The following is a 27,088-nucleotide window of genomic DNA, read 5'->3' as shown; positions in this document are numbered from 1 at the left end:
CACTAATAACTGATGATGATTTTTTTATTCTTTTTTTATTATTACTTTTTTTTTATTTATTGTAAAACTTTTACAATCACAGGGTAACGACATTAAGAAGTCAATATATTTCAATTAAAAAAAAAAAAATATAAAGTCGAATTCGAACCGATGTGTGCCTTTCCCTTGTAAGATCCAAACATTTCATTAAATAAACTTTTAGTTAGCTTTAACTCTTAAACGAATGAAAATAAGTACTACTTTTGATATATCGTTGAAAAGCTCTCAATGAAGCCTTATTACTGCAGTTAAGAAAAAATCCAAAATCCAAATTTTTTGGATTTTGGACATTTTTGGTCCTGTAGTTTGCAATCAAAAGGGAAGGTGCACTACTAGATGTTAGAAAAGTCCTAAATCCAAAATTTCAAGATCCTACGGCTAATCGTTTTTGAGTTATGCGACATACATACGTACGTACAGACGTCACGCCGAAACTAGTAAAAATAGATTCAGGGATGGTAAAAATGGATATTTCCTTTGAAATCTGAAAACCGAAATTTTTCGCGATCACAATACTTCCTTTACTTCGTACAATTAATCGAATTCGGACAATTAACATAACCACACAACAACATTATATTGCCAACATTACAAAACAAATTACTCAGAACACATTTTCCAACAGAACTCTGCACCATGTCACACGGCAAAGAAAGCAAACGAGTTCTTCAAAAACCACAAATTCGAGTGCTCTAGTGGCTCCGGAACTCTCCTGACCGGAATTCCATTGAAAATTTATGGGGAATACTGAAAAGAAGATTTGGGAAAATGAATTGTAGCACAAACACCTTATTAGTTCAGTGATACATGTTTGGTTTCGAGATGAAGAAATCAAAAATCATTGTTCTACCTTATTGGAATCAATGCCAAATTATTAATTAACGAGATAATAAAAAACAAAGGAGAACATAAACTATTTAATTTTAGTAAATTTGACTATTAAACATTTTTTCTTTTACAATAAAATTTTCTGTTAAACATACTGTGCTCGGATTAATTTGTTCGCCAGTGTAAATTATAATTTAACGAAATCAATATTATATGATTTAAACACATTGTATTATTAATACGTTTTTATAATAAGCTTTTTGAGTTCACAAGTGTGATGCACACTTGTATTTGTAAGAGGACATAGCACGTGTAACAATTTATAAATTTATTGTTTGATATATTCTTGTTAACAGACTGTATTTTCTTATATTATATTGTATTTGTAATAACAAGTTTAATTACTTTATGACACCTTATTGTAATAAATTATTATATACCTAATGTATATGCTATTGTGTGTATGATTACACACAATCATTTATAATTAAAAATTCTGTAACATCTCCCAATAAATAAATAATAATGTATATACCTAGATCGCCAAATAAGGACGTGTTTTTTGTTATAAACCTACAAAACAATGCCCAGTTGATAATACTAAGCAAAAAAAAAAGTGGTCCGGCCGCAACACTAACCTAGTACATACCATACGTGAAAGCAAACATAACCTTCTGCGCCCGTTCGACAAACAATATTATATATTACGAAATGAAGTGCAGTACATCCAATCCTACTGAAAATATGCAATTTATTTTGAATCGATACGAAATTATAATCTCTATAAATTCTATAAATTATAATCTCTAATAACCTAATTAACACTGAAGATAAGCTTACTTAATACAATCGTTCAAATAAAGTTTATTTATTTTATTAACATATAATCAAATTAAAATAATTAAAAAAATATAAATCAACTCCAAAAGTTTGGAAATTATATTTCTGACATGAATTAATAAATTTATTTTAATGAGGAAGGTAAAGCGGTCGATGTATTATGAACATACACTAAATGTGAAATTAATGAATGAGATAAGGAATAAATGAATGAATGATGCTACCCATTAACAATACTACAATGAACTGATCATTATTGTAATTATCTTAAATCAATATTAAGTTTTTCAGCAAAACAAACTAATGGTTTTAACAATCAAACTAATTTAAAATAAAATACTCATTTGTTTAATTACAATGACCAACACTACGTAAACAAAAATTCTCAACGTTAATTTATTTGTCAGCTAAGTAAATATTACTTAAAATAGAATAAAAACCGGTAAAGAGTTACATAACTTTTCCGGCGAAGCCGTGAAATAATACAAATCTGCATTACTGAGGGCTTCCTCATCAGCCTAATATTTAGGATAATCACTACATAGAATATTAAAGTTTGTAAGTACGCAAGTAAAGAATTACGTAAAAACTTCTCTTGGTGATTCATGGTGACCGTATCGCCCCACCCTTTTGACCAATTTAAACCAAACTTAAATGGCATTAATGCTCTATAAATCCTACAAAATACCTCAATACGGAGCAATTATAAATGATGGACTCAATTTAATAACTCTATATTTCCTGAACTATCTAGCGTCTGACTGATCTAAGTAGTAATTGAGAGAGTAAGTCCGAAAGTTTCGAATAACATAGTTAATGCTCATATAGTTGCGTAAACGACCGCTAGGGTGCTTGCGCCGTCATTACGTGTCAGTTGTATGAGTAAGACGGCTACAGTGCAACACAAGATTTTCTGTATTCTTGAGTTCGGAAAATCTCGTCAGAAACTGCAGTGTAGCGTGCGTTTCGTCTCCGATTTAACAATGATCCTCTAACAAGGAAGAGCATAGGTTGGTTTTAACCAACAAGGCAGAGTTTTTACCTAACAAGGCAGAGTAGTTGGTTTTACCGGTTTGAACGAACAGAGAGAGTATCTCTGTAAAGGCAATAGTACGGGCCAACCGCGTATGGCAGAGAACGTGAAACGAATTGAAGAAAGTTTTGTAGAAGCAAAGAAAGTCAAATCATAGAGCGAGCAGAGAACATGGAATACCTCAACCAACTGCTGGCGTGTTTTGAGGCATCGTTTACTTATCAATCCGTACCGCCTACAACTTTAACAAGCTCTTCGCGGAGGTGGCAAAACAAAACTGGTTGAATTTTGTGACCCCAAATGCTTGAAAACATGGAGGATGACACTTTAATTTTTGTCGATTAAGCACAATTAATTTTAATTTTTGTAGATTAAGCAGCGTTCCACCTCAGTGAAAAAGTGAATAGCCACCATATTCACAAATGGGGTCTACGAGTACAAAATCTCCATAACACACTGCAACAAAAGAAAACTCCCTCAAGATTAATGTTTTTTTGCGCCTTATCGTAAATATTGGTTTATGGACCATTCTTTTCTGCGAAACAAATGGTTAGGTGGGGTAACATACCAGGACATGCTGGAAAACTGGCTTTTCCCTTAACTAAATGAAGATTCACATTTTTCAACAGGACGTAGCTCCACCCTGTTGGCACTTAGACGATCGAAGCTTTCTGAATGAATCCCTACCTCAACGATGGATAAGATGCATCGGAAATGAAGAACTGGCTCTTCAGTTTTGGCCTTCAAGATCATCTGATCACACGTGACTTTTTCTTGTGGGAGTTTGTGAAAGAAGCAATTTACGTACCACCTCTACCAACAAATCTGGCCGACAAGTGGAACCGTAATACGGCTGAGGTGACACAAGATAAGCTTCCTCGCGTATGGGAAGAGTTCAGCTACTGCTTAGATGTGTCCGCGGAGCTGGAGGGAACCACGTTGAACAGTTATGAATTGTACCTGTAAACATTATTGTAAGTATTATCAGATACAATTTTCTTAACGTTTGTTATTAGTTCGTAATTTTGAATACAGAGTTACGAAATTGAGTCTATCATTTTGAATTATACTGTACATGATACTCTAAGGAAAGAAGACGGTTTTGCACCATTTAAAAGGCACCAAAAAACACAAACCTCCCCATAAATGCAGTATTGCTGGATAGATAATTACCCCCCGGGCGTAAATCAAGCAGATTTAAGACGAAAAAGAAAGTAGAAAAAGTGTTGAATGTTAGTTAAAATTCAAATTTGATTCACTGACCAGCTGATGAGTCGAATCGCCACCGCCCAGCAGTGATACAACCAGATTCTATACTAATGTTTTTAACGTACAGTTTTTTAGCAGCTATATATTTCATGTTTACAATGTTGTGTACAGTTTGTTACTGCAATATTTTCATCATGGTACTTTTCCTGTGCTTAAAAATAAATTATAACAGCAGTAAATGTGATTTGTTTCTATAAAATTTAAATTGCGAAATTTTCGCACGGGTCCACTTTCATCAAATTCGGTTAATCAAGTCTGAAGATATCAAGCAAACCAATAACTAAAAAAAGCAAAAACAATTAGATTTATTATCCCCCACTCCAGAACTAAACTGTACAAAGACGTAACCAAAGGGACGTAATTAATGTAATGGAATCGATCTAATTAGCGTAAGATGTACCTTTGAATCCAGAAACGACAAAAAAAAGGTTTTTTTGTGACAAAAATTTACCTACCCTTTGAGTAAAATTTTGAAATATGGAATTAATAAGTTCGCATCTCCTAGCCACCTTAGTCACCGATCGTGACCAAAATTAAATTGCATCAGTGCCACTCCACATATACAAAAATCGTCACATCGAATTCCACAGTGTGAATATATCAAGAAAAAACAGGAAAAACATCTATACAAAAGTACTAAGTACATCCTTCCGAAATTTTTCAATGCTAAACTATGTTTTCTGGATGGAGGAAGTCAAGATCTGCAAAATCGTCGACATGCAAAATTTAACCCCAATTAGCAAGCTTTTCCTTAAATAGTACACTGTGTAGTTAGTTATACATTGTATTATTCGCCAGGAAATAATAAAACAAAAAATGCAATAAAGATTAAAAAAAACTTACAAAACCTAAAATTAGAAATACGAGGCTTGGCTGATAAATTTTGCACACAAACGTGCTAGTCGAAGACAAAAGGTATTATCGCGTTGGGCGTGGCAGCCCATGATAGTTAAAATATCTCTCTACAAACTTGCGATAATGCGTTGAAATCAGTTAACCGATTTCTTTTCAGAAGCAGTTAAAATGGAGTCGAGTACGGCCAATATGTCATCAACACGGTTAAACACCGCGCAGTGATCGAATTTTTAACAGCAGAAAATGTGAATCCTACGAATATTTTTCATCGTTTAAAAGCGGTTTACGGCAGTGAAACTGTTGACAGGAGTACTGTGAACAGGTGGGCGTTGAAATTTCAGGAATGTGAAGTTGATAAAGTGACAATTGAGGACGCACCTCGCAGCGGACGACCAGTTTCTGTTACTAACGAGAAACATCGAAAGGAGGTGGACGATTTGCTTCAAAGTGACCGGTGAATCGCCCAGCAACGCATCGCTATTGAATTAGGCATATCTAAAGAACGAGTAGGCCATATTATCGAGCAACTGCGTTACTGTAAATTCTGTACACGATGGGTACCGCGAAAACTCTCTGATGGCTCTCCACAAGCTGAATTTTGAGCCTATTCCGCATCCGCCATACGATTTGGCTCCGTGCGACTTCCACTTCCCTCATCTGAAAGATAATCATTATACCACCGACCAGGAGGTAAAGGAGGCTGTGGCCACTTGAATCCGAGAAAGACCGCCAGAATGTTTCAGTGACGAAATGAAAAAACTTGTCACACGTTGGGAAAAGTGCATCAGTGTAAACTGGGATCATATTGAAAAATAAATACTGCACTTTGTAGCTAAGGTATTGTACTTTTATTCATTTTTTATTTCATTCCAATATTTCTTTTCATTCCTTGCTTCACATATATGTGGAAAATGTATCAACCGAGCCTCGTAAGTTCGGGAAATAGGTCAAATTATTAAAAGTTTACTAAAGCAAGATCCCTAACAACTCTATATGTTAGTTAAATCATTTTGGAAAATTTTGATCGAACGAATGGCAACAATTTAAAACTAAATAAATTTGCGACCATTACCTCGGCACGGAATTACTTCCATAACATACTTCTAAACCTGAAGAAAAATAGGAGATCCAGAAAAACCAAAACCTGAAAAACTTCTAAACCTGAAAAAATAGCATTACGAGGCCCATATTTAGCCGGTAAACTAGTTCTGTGTTGAAATTTAATCCAACTGGATAGGAAACAAGACTTCAGATAGATCACCACGTAAAGCAGTTTTCAATAAAAAGAATACTAAGCACACAGAAACTCGAATTGATCTAATCGATATTGATATTCAATAGTCTGATGGGGCGCCTAGATAAAAACTACGATGTCATTATATTGATCGGAAGGGATCATGAATAACAGAAACAGTTTGAATAGTGAGAAAGGAACGATTTACTTAAAAACTGGACTATGAAACGTAGGAAAAAACTCAAAGGAATATCTTATAGCTGAGTCAATAGAGAGAGATTATAACATCGAAAAGATTTACTACAGCAAATAAATTATTGGAATGAGCTCAGAAAAGTAGTTAAAATAAAATTGTGTCCTTGAAGACATGAGCGATTAACTATTTAATTTGTTAAATTAAGGAAAACTTTTATTTTTTCGTCAATAGCAGCGATAAATAGCACCAATAGATGGCTGAGAAAATTTTATATAAAAAACCTCCTAGGTACTTTTTCTACGAGTAAAACTAAGGCGCTAGCGAATTTTAAAATAAGCACCATAATCGCGCTATGATGTAGAGTAGCTTGGAAACTGGATACTTTCTCGTATTCAGTAAGAGTAAATGGATAAATTAATAATTTATCCATAATTTCTTAATTTTGCTCGTAGAAAAAGTGTTCCAGAACTTTCTTTTATGCAAATTTGTCTTAGATTTCTACTAGAGGTATTTATTTTTGCCAAAAATTAAAAATAAACAAGATAGTGACGAAAACTAGAAATTTTTCAAAAAACTATTTTTTTTCAAAAAAAGCAGAAAGCAGATTAATTATCGACGATATGCAATGAACCGATAAAATGCTATTACAAATTACTTTTCTTGTAGGTAACAAATTTATTAGAAATAATGAAAAATAGTCTCAATATGACATCAGGAAAATCTATTCTTTTATCTAAAGAATTATACGAAAATTTTCAAGTCGATACAAAACTGGCGATACTACTACTTCAGAATGAGTAAATATAAAAAAGGAACTACGGTGAACTGTAATTGAAATAGAATCGTTTACCAAATATTTGGTAAACTGACCGAGTTCGAATCCCGGTCAGGAATGGCATTTTTTATGCGCTACAAAATTCCATTTCTACATCCCAAGCTCAAGCTTGAAGCTTATCATCAAGAAAAAGAAGCGTTTTTCTCTACAATCTTGACCATACGAAATAGTTAACAAATAATGTATTTTGTAATATAATATTCATATATCAAAAAAATTAACGTGATTATTAATTAACGGAAATTAACGATACATGATAACCTTCATCCTATTACACAAAAAAGTAGTGAAGGATTTTCTATCAATGATTTCCATCCGTTCTTGTTTACTATCTTGTATTTACTACCCGATTGAAGTTTGATTTGTTTTAGCTCGATCTCAAATCTACATTATTAATAAATAACTCAATGTAATTAAATACGGCTGATAATTTAATTAAAACTGGATTCAAGATTGGATTCTACAGTATTATAAGTTTCCCTCTGTGCACATATATAAAGGGGAACGAATCGTATACAAAGTCTGAAAAACTTTTCATACTTTCTAAATATAGAGTTAAAAAAAAATTAATCTCTTCGTACTAAAATTTCTACAAACTACTCAATCATTCATTAAAAAAATTGTTAATTACTTTGTAAACGATTTTATTTGTTAAATAAAAAAATTTTTTTTGTTTAATTTTATAAAAAAACATTTTTATAAATTATCAGAGTATAACTACATGACCTAATTTAATATTAAATTACATAATAATTAACTAATCTGCATACAAAAAGGAATACCAACGTTGAAGAGAAAAAAACTATCACTTAATTTACCATAATTTTATACTAATTAAAAAAAAAATCGGAAAATTATAGGTAAGAGAGAGATCGAAAATACATCGTAATATTAAATAATTAAAGTAAAACATAAAGTTTAAATTAAATTTTCTATGTGAAAGTTCTGAGGAAGAAAAAAATCATTAAAGAATAAACTACGAAATCTGTTATAGATAATTCTTTAGTAAATCAGAATGAAATACGCATATCATAGTACCATATAAAATAAAATTTACATTTTTTTATACTTTCACACCAAAAGAATAATGTTTAAACACTACTATGAAAAATTGAATGCTTGTTCCTCCTTTCCATGTACTAAAATGTATTTTATCAAATACATTACTTAGCGTACGGAACTAACATAATTTGTTACGGGAAAAGTGACTTCCGGTTATACCTTTTTTAAAATAATGTATAGAAACTACGACACAAATCACTAAAACAATTAATTTACATTAATAAAAAAATAACATTTTTTTTTACTTTTTTTATAATTTTATTTTGGAATACTATTGACAAAATTATACAAACGATGACTGCCCATCGCACATCACTTCCGTACACTTTGTAATTTGTGATTAATCAAAAAACTTGAAATTTAATAAGTAAACCTGTAAGTAAGTCAATTACATAAGAACACGTATTAAACAAAAATTAACTGTGTAATTTTAATTTAAATAATGATTTTTAAATATATATATATTTAAAAATAAAAGATAATATTTTTTGAAAATAAAAGACTTTTTTCAAAATATGTTGAGTGTAGGGTCAATTAAAAAAAAGCATTTACAAGTTATGAAGTATTTTCTCAGCTATTACTTAGAAAATATGAATATTTAACAGGAAAACAGAACTGTTTTCGTGTAAAACTTCGGCCTACGAATAGAAATTATTTTACTTCGGAAACCAATTTTATTCAGGAAGAGCAACTTAAAAGCGAACCGCTACAAACTAAACACAGTTGCGAAATTTAGCATTTTATTAATGAAATGAAAAATTCTTGCCTGCTCAAGTAGATCGACTTTTCGTCATTTTATTTTGTTTCCTCATTCCCCACTCAAACAAATACCTAGTCATCATGACCCTCAAAGTAGGTAACGCTACCTGAATACACCGAACAATATTGTTAACGATAGATACTACAAATAAAGAAACCTCAACGTTCAGCATCATAACGAACCACGCTTCTAACATGACTTCAGAAGGCTTAAATTAAAATGATTTCGGATAAATACGTTAAACGGAGATGAAGAATTTAGTTTTTCAAACATAGCACCGTTTGGTATAATTATTTATTATATATAATTTAAAAAACAGCTTACCAAATTCCAGTTTAATTTTCTCGAGCGCTTTCGGCTATTCTGCCATCTTCAAGAGATTATGGCTATTCTACCATAATTGAATTATATATATATAAAACAATTTATCATTTTATTATTCGTCAAAAGTTAAACTATTACAATACGGAATACGTAGTCGCTTGGACTTAATCTTTAACTTTTGACGAAGTTAAGTCTAAGTTTAAAGTTTAATTAAAGTTAAAGTTTAAGTCCAAGCGACTACGTCCGTATTGTAACAGTTTAACTTTTGACGAATGATAACATTTTATTATCGTCATTACGATCAATTGTTTTATATATATAATTCAATTATGGTAGAATAGCCATAATCCCTTGAAGATGGCAAAATAGCCGAAAGCGCTCGAGGAAATTAAACTGGAATTTGGTAAGCTGTTTTTTTTATATATGTAAAATAAAAATGAAGAAATTTTAGTTTTCTTGTTTTAATTCGTATTATTTAAAAATTCATCATCAAAGTAATATTGTTTCTATAAAAGTAGTATCATTTAATTTCATTTTAACAAATCGGTAAGAAGATCTTTTTATATGGTTTGGTAATATATTAAACACGATAACAGAAGCATATTAACAGTCCTTGTAAACTCTATTACGTTGAGTTTAGAGAAAATAGTTTTGTCGTCACGTTTTTATTTTTAATGCAAGAGTGGGCATCAACAGCTATGGTCATTAGCCCGGTAGAAATAGGTAGCGCATGAAAAGATGCCATGCATGACCGGGATTCGAACCCGGGACCTCCGCAAAAAATTCCGAGACGCTACCTACTCAGCTACGGAAGTCGACTGGATGTTGTTTTTTTTTTTAAGCATAATCAACTATTATTTTTGTTAAAGATAGACTGCGCATTCATAAGATAGGATAGATTAAAAGTTTTAATTTACTAAATATCTGTCATACTTATGGCCGCGCTAGAAACTCAATTTGATTTTTTGAGAGAGCCTCAAGCTCCCTCAAACAAGCGTAACATTTTATTAAGAAGTTTTAACGAAAACAATACCGTCTGATTTGGTCACAAATGAAATCATCTGATCAACCTATAAGAAATTGTCATTTAATTAAACACCCACAAATTTTTCATTATTAGGGAGACAAAAATACAATAGATATCATTAATAGAAATTCTATCGAAGCGAACGTTACATTCACCAGAGAAGCACAATGCGATGGTTTCATCTATATTTATAGTCAGATAGTAATAATCCATTTGATGAATAAATAATCTTTTGAATCTCTAAATAAAATATTCCAATTCCTTTCTATCTCCAAAGAGGATACTGACAAAACATTTATAAAACTACAAAATTAGTTTTAAATATGAAAAATATATTAATATTCGGTGAAAGCAAGTCGACAATCGTGAGTTACGTAGCGATTAATCCGGTGATAAAGAACTTTCAAATTTTCATTTACATCACACTAACCGTAAGAAATTGATTATAATAACAACCTGAACGAAAGATCAATTTATCTATTTTCTAAATAATTACAAGTTGATGATTTTTATCTTATAATTTGCAATATACATGACCTGTTTAATCTTTATTATTTCTAGTTATCTCTTTAATCGAAATGGGAAAAATGATACGGGCAATATCATTAACCCATATCATTGAACGTAACGGGAACATGACATATAAACAACAGAAGGCGAATCTTTATCTATTACGCTAAGGAAACAAACTATTTTATCGACCATCAAAACAGAGCAAATAATATTAATCGGAATAAATAAGCAAATAGTTCAAAAAATTGTTTAATTCAAAAAACGATTTTAAAATAAATAAACGAAAAAATCACTTGAATAATCAGTTTTAAAGGAGTGAAATCTTATAGATTTCAGGCAAAAATATCATTTACTTGCATTTAAAAGGTCACAGATTAAAGTTTAAAATTTATAGCATTATCACAATACTTCCTTTTCCTTCGAATATGTAAATAAAAATGACTTAACATTGCATGAATGTATAAAAATTTATATTTCAGTCATCTCAAATGGCAAAAAATGGCTCATACGTAAAAAAAACAAAAAAAATACCCAGAATCTTATTTAAAGTGTGACAAATTATAAGATTATAATTAACCTCTCCTATAAACCTCTCTTGGGCAAAAACAGACATTTATACAAATGACTGGGAACGCATAATTTCAATATAGATCAATATAGGGAACCGCGCATTTTGAAGGAAAGTAGGAAGGAAGGAGGTTTTATTTTGAAAAACGCTGACATTTCATGCCCTCCAACCTCATAGCCGATATGTGATGACCAATAAAGATTTCTGAAGGTCATCAAAACTTAGTGACCTGTCGATTTCTTCTTGTAGAACTACTTTAAAAGGGAGGTGTACTGCGACCATTTGCAGGGAAGGAATAACTGAAAAATAAAATCAGACAGAAAATCGAAAAAATATTAGTTGAAATTTTACGTCGAATTATGAAAAATATCAATAACAAGACTAAAAATATCTGCGCAGTGATGGGAGTTCATATGGAAGAAATAATATCTTCAAGAAATAAAATTTAGATTTCTTAGTTTTAATAGTCGTACCTTTATACTCTTAAAATTCATGAATTGTCAAATATTATTTTCTAAAAATTATTTATACTCCAAAATTTTCCGTTTGATTACGACTCGGTAAATAACGCCTTCAAATCTTACGATTAATTTGTACAGTATTCCTAGATATTGTAACAGGACCGTTATGACAAATTTATTCCAATTAAGAATGAATGAGAAACTAATAATAAAAAGAAGAATCCAGAAGGAAATAAAAGGAATTCTTTTCTCAAACTGACAGATCCGTAAACTATTCTTCGTAATAAGACAATGGCACCTCCAAAAGTTGTTGTACGACCCGAAGGGTTACCGAATCGGAAAAGGAATTGATAGAAAAACGTAAGGGCACGGACGATGAAAATTATTAACAGTTAATAAATCAACACTTAAGGAATGAGGTGGGTACTGGTTGCGCAGGCCGAGGATATAAATACTGCCAGGGACCAGCGAGAGCAGTCAGTATTTCTACGAGGCCGTGTTCAGCTTGGTAGTGATAACAGAGTAGTTTGCAAGACCGAGTTCGACGCGGTTGCGGTGAAGGCGATATCAGTAAACGTGTGGTATCAATGAGTGAAGAGTACGTAACGACCATTCCATTGTGTATAGGACAGATGGTGAATTTGTGTATAGGACAGATGGTGAATGCAGGAAGTTGTTCGGTGAGTTATTGATAAAAGTAGGGGAAGTGACAGTATTCTACTCATTCATACAGTTTTGGGCAGTTCTATTGTAAACAAAGTAATAATATTTGCAGAAATTGTTGTATGAACTAGACTTTTCTAGTGTTATCTTGATGTTAATGCAATATTAGGTTAATACCTAATAAATTAGCGATCATTCTAAAGTTATTAGTAAATTGGACGGTATTCTGGATTTTATAATTTAAATGTCTTTAAACAAATCTTGTCATTTAAATTACGATTTTGTGTCATGTGTTTATAATTATAATTATTATTTTTGTTTATTTTATTTTCTATGTTTTTAGAAAAATAAATTGTATTTATAAGAAATTTTTAGTTTGTTAGTCTCTCAATCCGGTCGAACCGCGAAAACACGACCTTATTTTTACGAATTTATTGTGGTTTAAACCACTGTTTTTTATTCCTTAATTGTTTAGTTCGTTATATTGCTCTGATGAAGGTTTTTCTACGATTTTTCTTATTCTTCCAGGCAAACTTGTAGCAGTTCCTTTTTATTATGCTTGTAAGAGAATATTTATACATAAATATTTATTTAGATCACAGTTTAATTACATTTGGTAACTTTAATTTAATATTTTAATAACATTTAAATACTGTGACCTAAATAAAGTATTTATTTATATTGTTTAATTGCTTAATGATATTAAGATTTTTCTTTCTAGGTTTAGTAAACCAATCTAAGTTAGCTTACCATTTGTTATTTTATTTCAGATACACATAAGTATGGCTCATTCAGTATAACGTACACGTTAACCAAATTTCAACCGTTTTGGCTGCAGAATAAAAATCTATTTTTCTATACAATTTTTTATTCTAACCAATAAAAAATGAATACATTTGAAGCTTTAAATAATAACCAAATAATTGAATTTGAAAAGAATTTTAAAAAAATCATTACTATGATAGAAATAATGAAAAACTATCTTATATTAATTAAAATGTTAGCGCCAACCCTAGATTAAATAGTTGAACAAATTCCTGTTCTGGAAAGTCGATACTATGGCTAACGTACAAACTAGCGACTTGTGCCAAATGATTCTGGCACGAATAAGAATTTTTATGCGAGAACAAATACCAATCTGTATTAAGTAACAGCATGGGTTATATCTCGTAGAACCTAAATTAAAAAAAGCAACACTAAGTTGTAAATGCAGTGTTTTAAACTTGAATAAATCATGAGTATAAAAGTATACAACATAAATTAAAGGTATATGTAAAAAAAGCTATTTATGATCTTAGCAGGAACAGTCTTACCATAAAATATACTAAAATATTTTTTAAAAAAACCAAATAGGAAACACATACTATATAATAAACTACTAATTCTGTATGTGCTTCTTCTCTTACATTCCCACTTTTTTATGACATTAAATATGCGTTCCTTTATTCTTTACAAATTAAAATCGAAGGTCTTCGGCAGGCAAAAGAAAAGAAAAAAAATCCCCGATGGATCGGCGGTATCATATTTCATTTTTCTTAAGAAAAAAAATAAATAATTTTCACGATTAGCGATACCTAATTAATCGACTGTGTGATACCAGGATCTCACTTTGTAACGTAACCCATCAAAAATCGATATTATATAAAATATTTCTGAAAGAAATACGGTACTGTTTTCCCTTGAATTTTCATTAAAAATTTCACATTCGATGATGAAACATGAAAATTCAAGTTTCGGAGTCGGAAGGTTGAGAGATTTCAAATTTAACACTTAAATATAAGATTTTTTTTTTTATTTTTGAACTCAGAAGGTTACACTGATGTATGTATTATTGATATAAACAATTCATTCATTTGCGATAAGAAAAGTGAAACATCCAAAACAAATACGAGATTTTTGGTTAACCCGCAAAGTATAAAAATATATCTGCAACTTATATATATGTTACGACTACAAAACAGAAAAAGAAATGGAATTTTGGTTTGTTCAATTTTTTTTTTTTGTTTTATGTGTAAAACCTCTTTAAAATGTACATTTCATGCCCTAAGTACATAAGTGGATGAAAGTCACAAATCGACCGTTTGACACGTCCATCACTCTTGAGATAAAACATTATCGATTAGCCCGCCCTCTCTTTCATGCCACGTACCGGCCGTAATCAACAGTAATAATCGATGAATCTGAAAAAACTTTTCGTGCGTTAACTTTTTTAATCGATCATCTCGTGATCGGCTATTAACGAAATCAATTTCCATCGATCATAAAACATTCGACTGAATCGCTAAAAATTACCGGTCCAATTTCGCTTACTCGTTAATAAAACCTCATCCTTCTCTGGACCTATTATATTCAGTACATTTTTAGTAATATTTTCAAACAATATGTAAACGTAACGTGTGTAAGGATTAACTTTTTTTTACACAAGTTGCTAATGCGTTTTAAAACAGGTTACTTATTTTTTTGTGGCAATTATAGGTGTCCCAGGAAGAATCTTTCAGGACATGTTCTACTGGTGAAAATTATGAAAAATGTTCATATAAACAAAGTTCTGGAAACGCTTTGTTTTCGAGTTACGGCTAGCGAAAGATCTCGCTCGGATTTTAGCTCTTCTAATAAAAAGAAGCCCGACTGTAATTTTGGGACACAAATTAAGTAGTATAATATGGTTGGGAAATAGGATAAAACAGGTCCCAGAACTGTAACTCTAGCTTTTAATATAAATACAGCCAATAGGAAGTAAATCAAAACTTTTAAAAATCGGGTTTTTATTGAAGCAAAACAGGCATAAAATAGACAGAAAAACGTATTATTCTGTACCTAATAAACATTTTTATATTTTTCATTGTATAACATTAAAAAAAGCGATGAAAATAATTATCGGTCGATAAAAATATTATTAGCAAAGTAAATAATGATAAATTACTCACAATAAATAAATCTGAAATAATAATTACCTAAAAAATGTAAAAAACTGTTTATTGTATGAGCAATTTATCAAAGCAGTAAAGAGTAAAATTACCGTAGGTTATATCTACGAGGGATATCTCTAAGGTAAAGACCGCTGAGAAATTTCTCTCCTTAAGGTTGGCAAACCTGTGTCGCTCGTGGCCACGCTAGTAATTTACACACCGCCGTGTTTTCTGTAGGATGTCGCGTGTAGTATCTTTGATTACATGTGAGTTATTATGTCATAAAATGAATAGGAATTTTGAAATGAAAAGTCGATGTTGCCGCCAACAATGAAATACGTGGAGTCATAAGTTTTTTAAACCATCAAAATGTTAGGCCGGCTAAAATTCATAGGCAGTCGGTTGCTGTGTACGATTGATAATGTAATGAATGAAAGAAACGTCCGAAAATGGTGTGAAAGGTTTAGAAATAACAGGATTAATGTGCAAGAGGAATTAATAACGAGAATTAATCTGTGAAGAACGTTCGGGGAGCCCCTCGATAATTACCGAGGACTTGTTGAAACGCGTCGATGATGAAATCAGAAAATATCGTCGCTCAACGGTTTGGGGCCTGGCCCTCCTTTTCCTGATGTTCCAAAAGCTGTTATTGGTCGCATTGTTCATGAACATTTAGGCATCACAAAGGTTTATGTACGTCTTAACGGAACGTCGCAAAAAAAAATTTGGAATATTTGATGCGGTACAGAGAAAAAGGTGATGAGTTCCTTAATTCAATTGTTACCGGCGATGAAACATGGATTTCGTATTACACGCCACAGAGAAAACGGCAGTCAAGTAAATGGCGTAATTCTCAATCACCAAGCAGACCAACAAAGGTCAAGGCCACAGCCATTTGGACTCAAACTGATGGCTACAGTTTTTTTTTGGATCAGTTTGGCATACTGCTGATTAATTTCAAGTCACGTGGAACAACTATAAACGCAGAAGCCATTCAAAATCGGTGACGTGGGCTGAGAACATTTGGACGGGAAATTTACGATCATCCACCATATAATCCGGCCTTAACTCCTTCTGATTACCCATTTATTTGGGAAATTGAAAGAATTTTTGAGCGGTAAGCAATTTGCGGGTGACGAACTTAAAAATGCTGTAAATCAATGTCTAAATGGTCTGGCGGCAGAAGAATACGACAAGGGTATATTGAAGCTGGTATCGCTACGATAAATGTCTTAATTCATGTGGCGATTATATAGAGAAGTTGAATAAGGTATGTTGTTTAAGAAAAATAAAAGATATTTTTTAGTTTTTAAAATGAAACTGACATGACTTTAGAGATAACCTCTCGTAAATAGACATTCATTCAGTGTGTTCGTACACATTCGGCTATTCATAAAATAAAATCAGCAACGGAATTGCTAAATATTCTCATCAAATGGCCTGACAGTTGACCCCTGAACCCCTCTATCTCATTCCTTGGAAACCAGACTCCAAACTTCAATAACTTAATATAGAAATAACGTGAAATTTGAAGTTTTTTTGGTCCAGCCGATCCCGAATTTATTTATTTATTCATTATTTCTTCTCTCCTCTTTTTTTAGATAATTTCATAGCTACATTATACAAATATGTATTATCACACAAAAAACTTCTTATACCAACTTAATTGTTAATTGTACTTAAAAACTAGCAACATTATTAAAGTTTCTGATTATCAACATAAACGCCAAGAATCAAGCACACTGCGCGGCACACATACATCAAGCACATCACATGGAAACGAAAGATTAAAACATGAAAATCAAAACGAAAAAACATGCTTTTATTATTAAAAATGGATTTGAAATTCAAACGACTTATTTCATCCAATTATAAACATTTTTCGATTCTGTGTCACGATTTCAATATCGCTGCCCATTGCGGAATAATGCATCGCGTAGAAAGTTTATGTAAAAATAATTTTTGTACAAAGTAATCAAACCTACAGACATTATATAATACATACGGTGTTATTTTTTTTTATCTCCGAACATCGCAGTTGAACATGTATGTTAGGCTTAGCTACTCCAGAGCGGAAAAAATAAGCATCAGTACCGGGGATAATAAGTCGGTTTCACATTGACTACAGCGGTACCATTGCGATGCAACAAACAACAAACGAGGCAACACACAAACTAAAACATAACACCACTTTATACAACTTAAGATTTTTTTTAAATGTTGACTAGAATTAAAGATCAAAATAATAACAATAATAGAACTGTTTCTAACGGGACAAAAGTTGTTCTACAGGTAAATTAACTCTTTATAAAAAGATAAAAAATATATATAAATTTCACAATTACATCAAACTTTTACAATCAAACAACAAATTTTTACAATTTATATGCTGCATTACCTCTGCAATAGTGCTATTTTTATAACAGAAGCAGACAAGAAAATAGATCAAGCACAAAATTCTACCTTTTATAACGTACGCAACAATACATAAACGAAGAATTCAGTCTTATTAACATTGTAAAATATAAATATACGGTTTTTGCTAAGTTAAATAACAAATAACTGCCACGCTCTAATTACGCTATAAACCTACATACAAAAGTTAACAAGTGAAAAACTTACATAACAGTAATTAAAACGCCACGTAACGATAATTTAATAAGGCCACCATACCTGAAACAAAATGAAAAATGAACTAAAGTAATATTAAACAGACAAAAAGAGAACTAAACTGACAATACTTAAATTAACTAACTTGGAAAAGTAGTTGGTTTTAAAATAGGTGCTTAAAACGTGTTACAAATCAGAAAAATGTATAATATATATATATATATATATTTTTTTTTTTTATTATTATGAAAGAAAATACAAACGACGTTTTAAAAAATAACAATTTATAAACTTTTTGATATTTTTTTAAAAACTGAAGAGAATTAAAATCAAAATAATAATAGATTTTTTCCTAACGAAAAAAGTAGTTCTACAGGTTAATTAACTCTTTATAGAAAGAGATATAAATTTATAAAAAGTATCTATTTTATCTATTTTTATTTTTATTTATTTTTTTATTTGTTTATTTTTTATTTTTTTTATTTTTATATATATTTTTATAAATAAATTTATAAAAAGATATAAATCTCGCAAATGGAAGTTGAATCAAACAAACCAGAAAATATCTATCTGTATTGAAGAGTATGAAAAAAAATCTGTATTCTTTGCGGTAACAACAATTTTATCAAAACTCGATGAAGTAGCCACGCAATACGCAAAATTAAAATCCTACGTCATACTGAACTTCGAAAGGGTTTTTTATTCATTCTCTTCATGCTAATTTTCATAATTTCAAAAATCTATTCTAAACAGTTTCGTTTATTTTGAATTAATAACTAAATTAATTAACACGCCTAAATTAAATTAAATTAACACGCCTGCTCACCTAGGCCCTCTGAGCAGACGGCGTCTCGCCGACAAAGTAACCTTCCGACAAAATATCAATGGATTCTAAACGGATAATCGATAGTATTTTCAGTCAGATTTATTTTTATCGAAAAATAATTGCGTTTTAAGATCTGCTGAGATATTGAATGAATCAATTACGGTAGTAAAATTTATTAATTTATTTTATAATTATTAATACTGTTGTTTTATTGTTAATAATTATTTAAGAAAAAATAAAAATATCTTATGATTTTTGACAGGCAGTATGTTCAATCATATAAGCATGTTCTCAGATAAGGCGGACGCGCGCGCGCACACACACACACACACACACACACACACACACACACACACACACACACACACACACACACACAGAAATGCCCTTTAGTAGGGTAAGGTAACAATTCTTACAAAATTCAATACGAAAGTTTCATTTAGTGTTTCAAGACAACATAAATATTTCATAAAATTTGCTCGGATTTTTTTATAAATAATCAAAGAAAAAATGGTAATTAATTTTAAAGTCAACTTTATTAATACTGTTGCATAAAACTTAAATATATTCCAGGTAGAATATACCTGAAAGCAACTATATCAGAAGTATCCGTCAAGAAAACAAAAATTGTTGTACAAGGTATGTTCAAGAAATACGTAGACTGTTTGAATTGCTCGGGTCCAGTTGGTTCCAGTCAAATACGCTTGGTGTCACCACGTCTGTACAGATCAGCTGATTACAACGCACTTTTGAATATGATTATTGGTTGCTTAGCTACGCGGTTGTTTGTGAAGTGTGTTTTTTTGGGTCGGCGGATTTTATTATGAGTGACTTGAACGAGCAAAAAGTTGTGAAATTTTGTGTTAAACTCGGAAAATCTGCGAGTGAAAATTTTGATATACTCAAGACGGTGACGTTGCTATGAAGCGTGTGACATTTTATAAGTGGCATGGACGTTTTAAAGATGGTCGTCAGTCGATTGAAGACGAGATGAGCGTCCTGGACGTCCTTCCACGTCAACTGATGGCTCACACGTAGACAAAATCAACACCCTGGTTCGAGTAAATCGACATATGACCAGCAGAGAGCTTGCTGAAGAGTGTGGGATATTAGTTGGATCATGAGATTTGACCGAAAAACTGAAGATTCACCACTGGTTTTTTCATCACGACAACACTCCAGCCCATTCAGCCCTCAGAACTCGTAAGTTTTTGGCCAAACACTCGATCACTGTTCTTCCCCACCCACCCGACTCAACTGACCTTTGAAAGGAAGGGAATTTGAAATGATTCCCGAGATTGAGGCAAATGCGACGAAGGAATTGAAGAACATCACAAAAGAAGCGTTCCAGGACTGTTTCCAAAAGTGGAAACACGGTTGGGATAAGTGCGTGCGTCCGGGAGGAAAGTACTTTGAAGGGGACCCACACAAGTAACTTCTAATTAAAGTACATTTTATTTTATGAATGTATTTTTTGAACAGATCTCGTACAAGTATTGTTCCGAACCTTATTACAAAACGTTTTGGAAATAATCCGAAAATTTGTTTTTGGTCAGGTAGAACAATAATTACTTGTTATCTACTTCAGATATTTGACTATGAATAACTTACAGACTTCATTAATCTGTGAATGGATTAACAAAGTTCACATATAAGACCATGAGTAGTCGAATCTGTCATTTCCAACATCTATAATCATGAAAGTTGGAAAATATCCCGACGGAAACTAATGCCACATTTAAACAGAACCACTGTGAATTTTAGTAGCATGAAGCCAACAAAAAAAAAAATCAATATTTTAATAAATGTAAAATATAAGAAACATTTCTGGCTACTAAATTTTGTAACCTTTAGCGGGAGATAAAATCATATTTGCATGCATGTGTTTGTAAATGTTTAAACGTATTGTCATTAAAAATGAATCAAGAAACATTCCTTTATTTATTTATTTTTTTTATATGTAATCATCACAATTGGTTTTAAGGAAAACGGTAAAATATCCAAATCTACCCTAATCAAAGACATTCCTTCTACGGATAGACTGGTCCACTTCCTTATCCTTTATTCCTCGGAGAATTAGAAAATTATCAACGGATTCGGGTCAGCTCTGATTTCATCAACGTCGTCTTGCATTCGTAAGGGTAATCGCTTCTTTAGTGGAACTGAACAGGGAAGGCCATCTGTCTCTACGAAACTGTTCACGACATTTTTGCCATCCGGAAATTTGCATGAAAATTTAAATTTATTCTCTACTTTCCTAACTTTTATGTGAAAAAAGTTTAGTACATTGGTGAGGACGGAGAAAACAAAGAAAGACCTTTGTCTTCCAGGATTTCCAAATTACGTAAATAGATTTTTGCATTTTTTTTTCTTGATGATATCATCATATAAGCTTGTGCGCAGGATATCGAAATGAGATTTTGTAACGTATGAAAAATGTCATACCTAACCGGGATTCGAACCCGGGACCTCCGCATGAAAGGCCGAGACGCTTCCAATCGGCAACGGAGATCGGCAAAATTACTACATATAAGAACATTTGAAAATATAGATGCCCAGTTAGTATTTTATAACAAATATTTTATTTTATTTACGGGTACATTAAAATACACCAAGAAAAAAATCAATTAATTCGTATCCTTTATTAGGAAATAAACCACAATTTTTCAATTCTTAAAACCTAGAAGAAGGCCACAATTCTATCCCCGAATTCTGTTGAATATTGAATCATTTATCAGCAGGAAAATTAAATCTAAAAGATTTAGATTTTCTTGTACAAACGGAAGTATTGTGAAAAATTTCGATTTGCAGATTTGAACACAAATATCCATTTTGACCATCCCTGAATACATTTTGACTAGTTTCGGCATGACATAGTACTATCGTATGCATCTCGCCTGACTAAAAAACGATTAGCCGTAAGGTATTGAAATTTTTGATTTAAGACTGTTGTAACATCTAGTTGTACACCTTCCCTTTTGATTGCAATCGACTGGACCAAAAGTATCCAAAAAAAGCCCAAAATAAAAAAAACTGCATTTTGGAAGTTTTCTTAACTGCAGCAATAAGCTCTCACTGAGCTTTTCAACGATATATCATAAGCGGTATTTATTTTCATTAGTTCCAGAGTTATAGCCAAATAAAATATTTATTAATGAAATATTTGGATCTTACAAGGGGAAGACACATCAGTTCGAATCCGGCTTCATCTCCTTTTTTTAAATTTAAATATACTGATTTATTAATAATTATTAACCTTAATTGTAATAAAACATTTACAATAAATAATAATTCAACAATATCAATAAAAAAATAATAATATGAAAAAATATCATAAGTTATTAATGAAATAAACTTTTATGTACTTATCATTTTTTTTTAAATGTGTATATGTAATTTAATAGTCGTACAAGGAAGTCATGTGTTTTCCACATCAGATTTTTTATTTTCTCAACAAAAAAAAACCTTTTAGTGCGGAGTTGAACTTTTTTAATATCTTTTGAGAACGAAATATATGCGTACAACGTTCATTTCTATTCGAATTAATTATTTCATGACTTTATATCATTTATATAATGTAATTTGAATGTAGAAAAAAGTCCTGTAAACCTACGACTGATGATATAGATATCTTAAAGTAAAATACATGTAACCTACACAGCAGACTATTAAATCAAGCGAAATGTATTTTTTTTTATAAATACATAAAACGTAAAAGCACTTGTAAATTTTATCGCAAAATCAATCCTATTCAACATGAATACTGTACTACGGATGTAAACTCGTTAAACAACAGGAAGGTATAACAATAAATAACTTACCATTAACTCACAATAGATAAACGAAAGGTAGAATAATAGAACTTAACAGCATGTAATACAGAGTGGAATAAAACATGCAATAGGTAACTGAAAACTACATGTAAAAAATTTTACCGATGCTTCGCTCGATAAGTATTTCCACAAATTTTCAAAATTCTTTAAAAAAATTATTAATTTTTTTTTTTTAAATAGAACCGTTTTAAGCATGGCACAGTTGGTATGTAATATTAATTATATATAAATAAACGAAATACAACCTTACCAACAATTCGTCCGCAGCCTCTTTTCTAGTACTTTCGGCCATTCGACCATCCTCAGGAAAAGTTATTCTTCAATTTACATCATTAAAATTAAATTTTGTAAAAGAAAATTTAAAATCACAAATAATTAGTTGTCATAGTATAAAATTAGCCATGTCCGTTATGTAAGAAGGTCGCAGTTATCTTTAAATAACAATTGTGACCTTGCATAACAGACATGACTAACTTTATACTATGACGACCAGATGTGATTTTAACATTTTATAAATTCTATATTCTATATACTTTAATTTTAATGATCTTAAATTGAAGAATAACTTTTCCTCTTAAGGACAATTGAATAGCCGAAAGTACTAGAAAAGAGACTGCGGACGAATTGTTGGTAAGGTTGTATTTCATTTATGTATATATATATATATATATATATAAATAATACTTCATTAATTCCTTGGACACTTTTTTGAATCGGCGTCAAAATATCATAATGTGGTACTTGAAGAGACCTATAGATGGCGTATATACAAAGACGTCATAATCGCAGACGGAAAAGCAATCAAAGCCCATAAATACGAATTTCAGTGATGTAATATCGGTATTGGTTTATCCGAAGTAATATGTATATAGTATATTATATACATTATACATATACTTTAAAATAATATTAATATTAAATAATATAAATAGCAAAATAAAAAATAATTAAAATATAAATATTACTATTATTATTAGAAAGCTGCAATCAAACCAGTCAAATGAATGAAGACAAAAAAAATTATTTAATTTACATTATATCTAGAAATTAATTTTGGAGAAGCACGAGCCGATTCAAAAAAGTGTCTAAGGAATTAAGTGTTTGGACGAAATTATTTATTATTTTTTAGCGTATTTTGATGTCGGTTCCATCTTTTTCTAAATAATTATTTCATAATTTTCTGTGTCTGATTAATAACAATTTATTCGGTAAAGTTAATGTACTCCTTTCTGGGAATATAATGCGGGATTGCCTGCTGTCAAAGACCATTGGTGTTTCGTTCAACCTCCTTGGTGTGAAGTAGAAATAAATTTGTGGCATCAGTATTCATTTTTTGAGCTAACAATAAACATGAAACAAAGAAATTACATGGAGTTTAACGATTTATTAAATAATTTGCTACACTAACCAATAGATACTGATGATATTATTTAACAATATAGAAAGGTTATCCAATTTTAGATTTTAACATTTTTTTTTGTAAACAGTTTTTCAGCGTTTTCTTTTTTTTATCAGTATCAATAACCGTTTGACATATCTCATTTTTTATAATAAATCATTTTCTTATAATTAATATATATACATTATTTATAATAGTTTTGTGTGCTTTAAACTGAAGAAAATTATTTTGCTTGGGCATCATTCACTATAAAATGTTATTTAAATTTTCAAATGAAGAGAATGATGACATATTTCAATGGAAATATATTACCTGAGAGTCGTTAATACCAAGAAGAAAGAAGGATTCAAAATCCGAAAATCTTTGCTTCAGAATTTCAATATTTCCACACAAGCGATTCTTTAACATCTTGATCGTATTCTGTTGAAAGTACAGAACAACGTCGCATCGATGAAGAACAAAACATAATTCGACGGTTCAACACTGCCAGAAGTTTAAAACTAGACGAATTTCAAATCGCGTCGATTTGTCACGCAGTACAGTTCAGCGAATACTTCGTAAAGAAAATATCTACCCGAAAAACTTGCAGAAGCTTCAAAATGTATTATCTGGAGAATTTCCATTGCGTCTATATTTTTGTTACTGACTTCAAGACAACTGTTACAAAGTAAATTCTATTTTATTTATCTGATGAAGCAATCCTTTTCAAGAGATGTAATTAATAATCCGCGAAATAATTATCGATGGAGTTTCAAAAATCTACGGCACAAAAGAAAGTAATTTCCGAAACAATTTTTATGTAAATGGTTGGTGTAGTCTGACAAGCACGTTTCATGATCTATTTTTGAAGCTCGACTTACAGAAAATGCATACTTAAAGAAACTAATTTGCCAGTTCTTTTAGAAGACTTCCATTACTGAAGAAACAAAAAATGATTTTTCAACGTGTCCGGGATCCTTTTTTGTCAAAAAGGAATTTAAATCAGTATAAAATTTCGCGAATTCAAATATGAAACTTTATTAGACTAGTTAATTTGGCCTCCAAGGTCTGCAAATTTGACGACAATGATGTACGTCAGATGAAATTGTTTTTTTTCCTGGTGAGGGAAGGAATCCCATTTAGGGACAGCGTGTTGTACTCGATAACAGGTTCCGCAAGATCTTGTTAATGTGCGTATATATCTCTTTTTCCTGTTTAGCCTCCGGGAATCACCGTCAGGTATTACTTCAGAGGATGAATGAGGATGAAATGTATAAGTGTAAGTGAACTGTAGTTTTGTTTATATGTTTATATGAATGTTTTTCTTTATTTTCATTTGTAAAACATGTAGTGATATTTCTTCGTTAGACATCCTACGTAACATATCGTAAGCTTACAAGATTACAACGAAAATATGAATGAACAAATTTTAATTCTTAATGAAATAAGATTAAATAATTTTATGTAAACATAGGAGGGAGTGTCTTGTACTGGATTACATTTACTTATAAGAGAGAGGAAAACATAAATCCATTAAAAGGTTTCTTACCAACAACAAAAACAACCTCCAATTAAATAAAAATAAGGGAAAGTTTTCCGAAAACTATACATTACACCCATCTTTAATTCCGATCTCAAAAATTTTACGGAATTATAAATAAAGTAGATATCGCTCTATTTCTTTAAGCCGTAAATAGGAGAATATCTTTTTTTTAAGTATTAAATTACGTATTTTGTGTTTTTGTTTTTATATGTAAGCATGTAAGAGTGTATAAATTTGTATTTTACACACAGTCTCGCTAGTAGCACGTGATACCGTTACAAAGAATATCAAGTCCGAAGTAGATTCATACGAAATGAATTGAGAGTCGAGCGTTCAAACCAGTAGCCGGACAAACTGGAGCTAGCCGATACGACTGGATTAACAACTTTTATAAGTAGAAGATACATAGCATCGCGGTGGTGGTGTCAGCTTCTGCTGCCAGTGACCCCATTGCATGGATATATACATACGTTAAGAGGGATAAGAGAAATACGTGCGTCACACGGTTTCAAATACTATGGATCGTCTATCGACTATTATTACTACACTCGGTCAAGATTCAGTTCTGATCTCATATGGCCAACTTAACTCGATTCAATGACCTTCAGAATACCGTTTGGTCGATCTTCACTCGGTTTATTCCAGTTTGATATTATTAGTGACAGACGAGTTTTTTTTAATTATCCTGATATCCCGAACCTTCTATATCATTAATTCACATAATTCTTATAACAAAATCGGTATTATGTATACAGAATAAAAACTATGTTATTATTACATCATTCAGTAATATATATATATATATATATATACACACAGTAGCATCACCGTAGTAGCCTCTTTTTATTCAAGTAAACGGAGGGAGATACAGCCACTCATGTCGTACAATATAGTAACAGTGGCAATAAATATAGTCGGTTGAGCTGCCGATGTACATCGTCGCACCCCTTAAGAAATCAAAATGTTTTGTTGATATTTATCTGAAGAGTACTTGCAAGACCAAATCTACTGAATATCTCTTTTAGTGTAGTCGGAACAAATCTTTTTTACCAACCATCGCCCCTTTCAAGGTCGAATTTCAAAAAATCTAAAATTTATTTTTAGATATTTGCATGAAGATTACACACGCCAAAAATCAAGTTTGTTATGTTCATTTGTTACCAAGAAATTAAAAAAAAAACTGTAAATCTCATTGTTACTCCATTTCAACCCTTCAAAATCGTAATTAAAAAAAATCCGGTACTTACGTATTAACGCCACCGCAGCTACAGCTTTATTTAAAAACAAAGTAGTCAATCGGATTTCGGTGGAAAATGAACAGTCTCTTTATTAATTTTATTAAATGGTTATTTATATTTATTTATTTTATAAATATAATTTAACCAAACTTAACCTTTCTTTCTTTTCTTTCTTTTTCCTGTTTAGCCTCCGGTAACTACCGTTTAGATAATTCTTCAGAGGATGAATGAGGATGATATGTAT

This window comes from Lycorma delicatula, chromosome 9 (genome assembly GCF_047948215.1).
Source record: "Lycorma delicatula isolate Av1 chromosome 9, ASM4794821v1, whole genome shotgun sequence".
In the NCBI taxonomy this organism is placed as follows: domain Eukaryota; kingdom Metazoa; phylum Arthropoda; class Insecta; order Hemiptera; family Fulgoridae; genus Lycorma; species Lycorma delicatula.
This window is presented reverse-complemented; position numbering follows the sequence as displayed.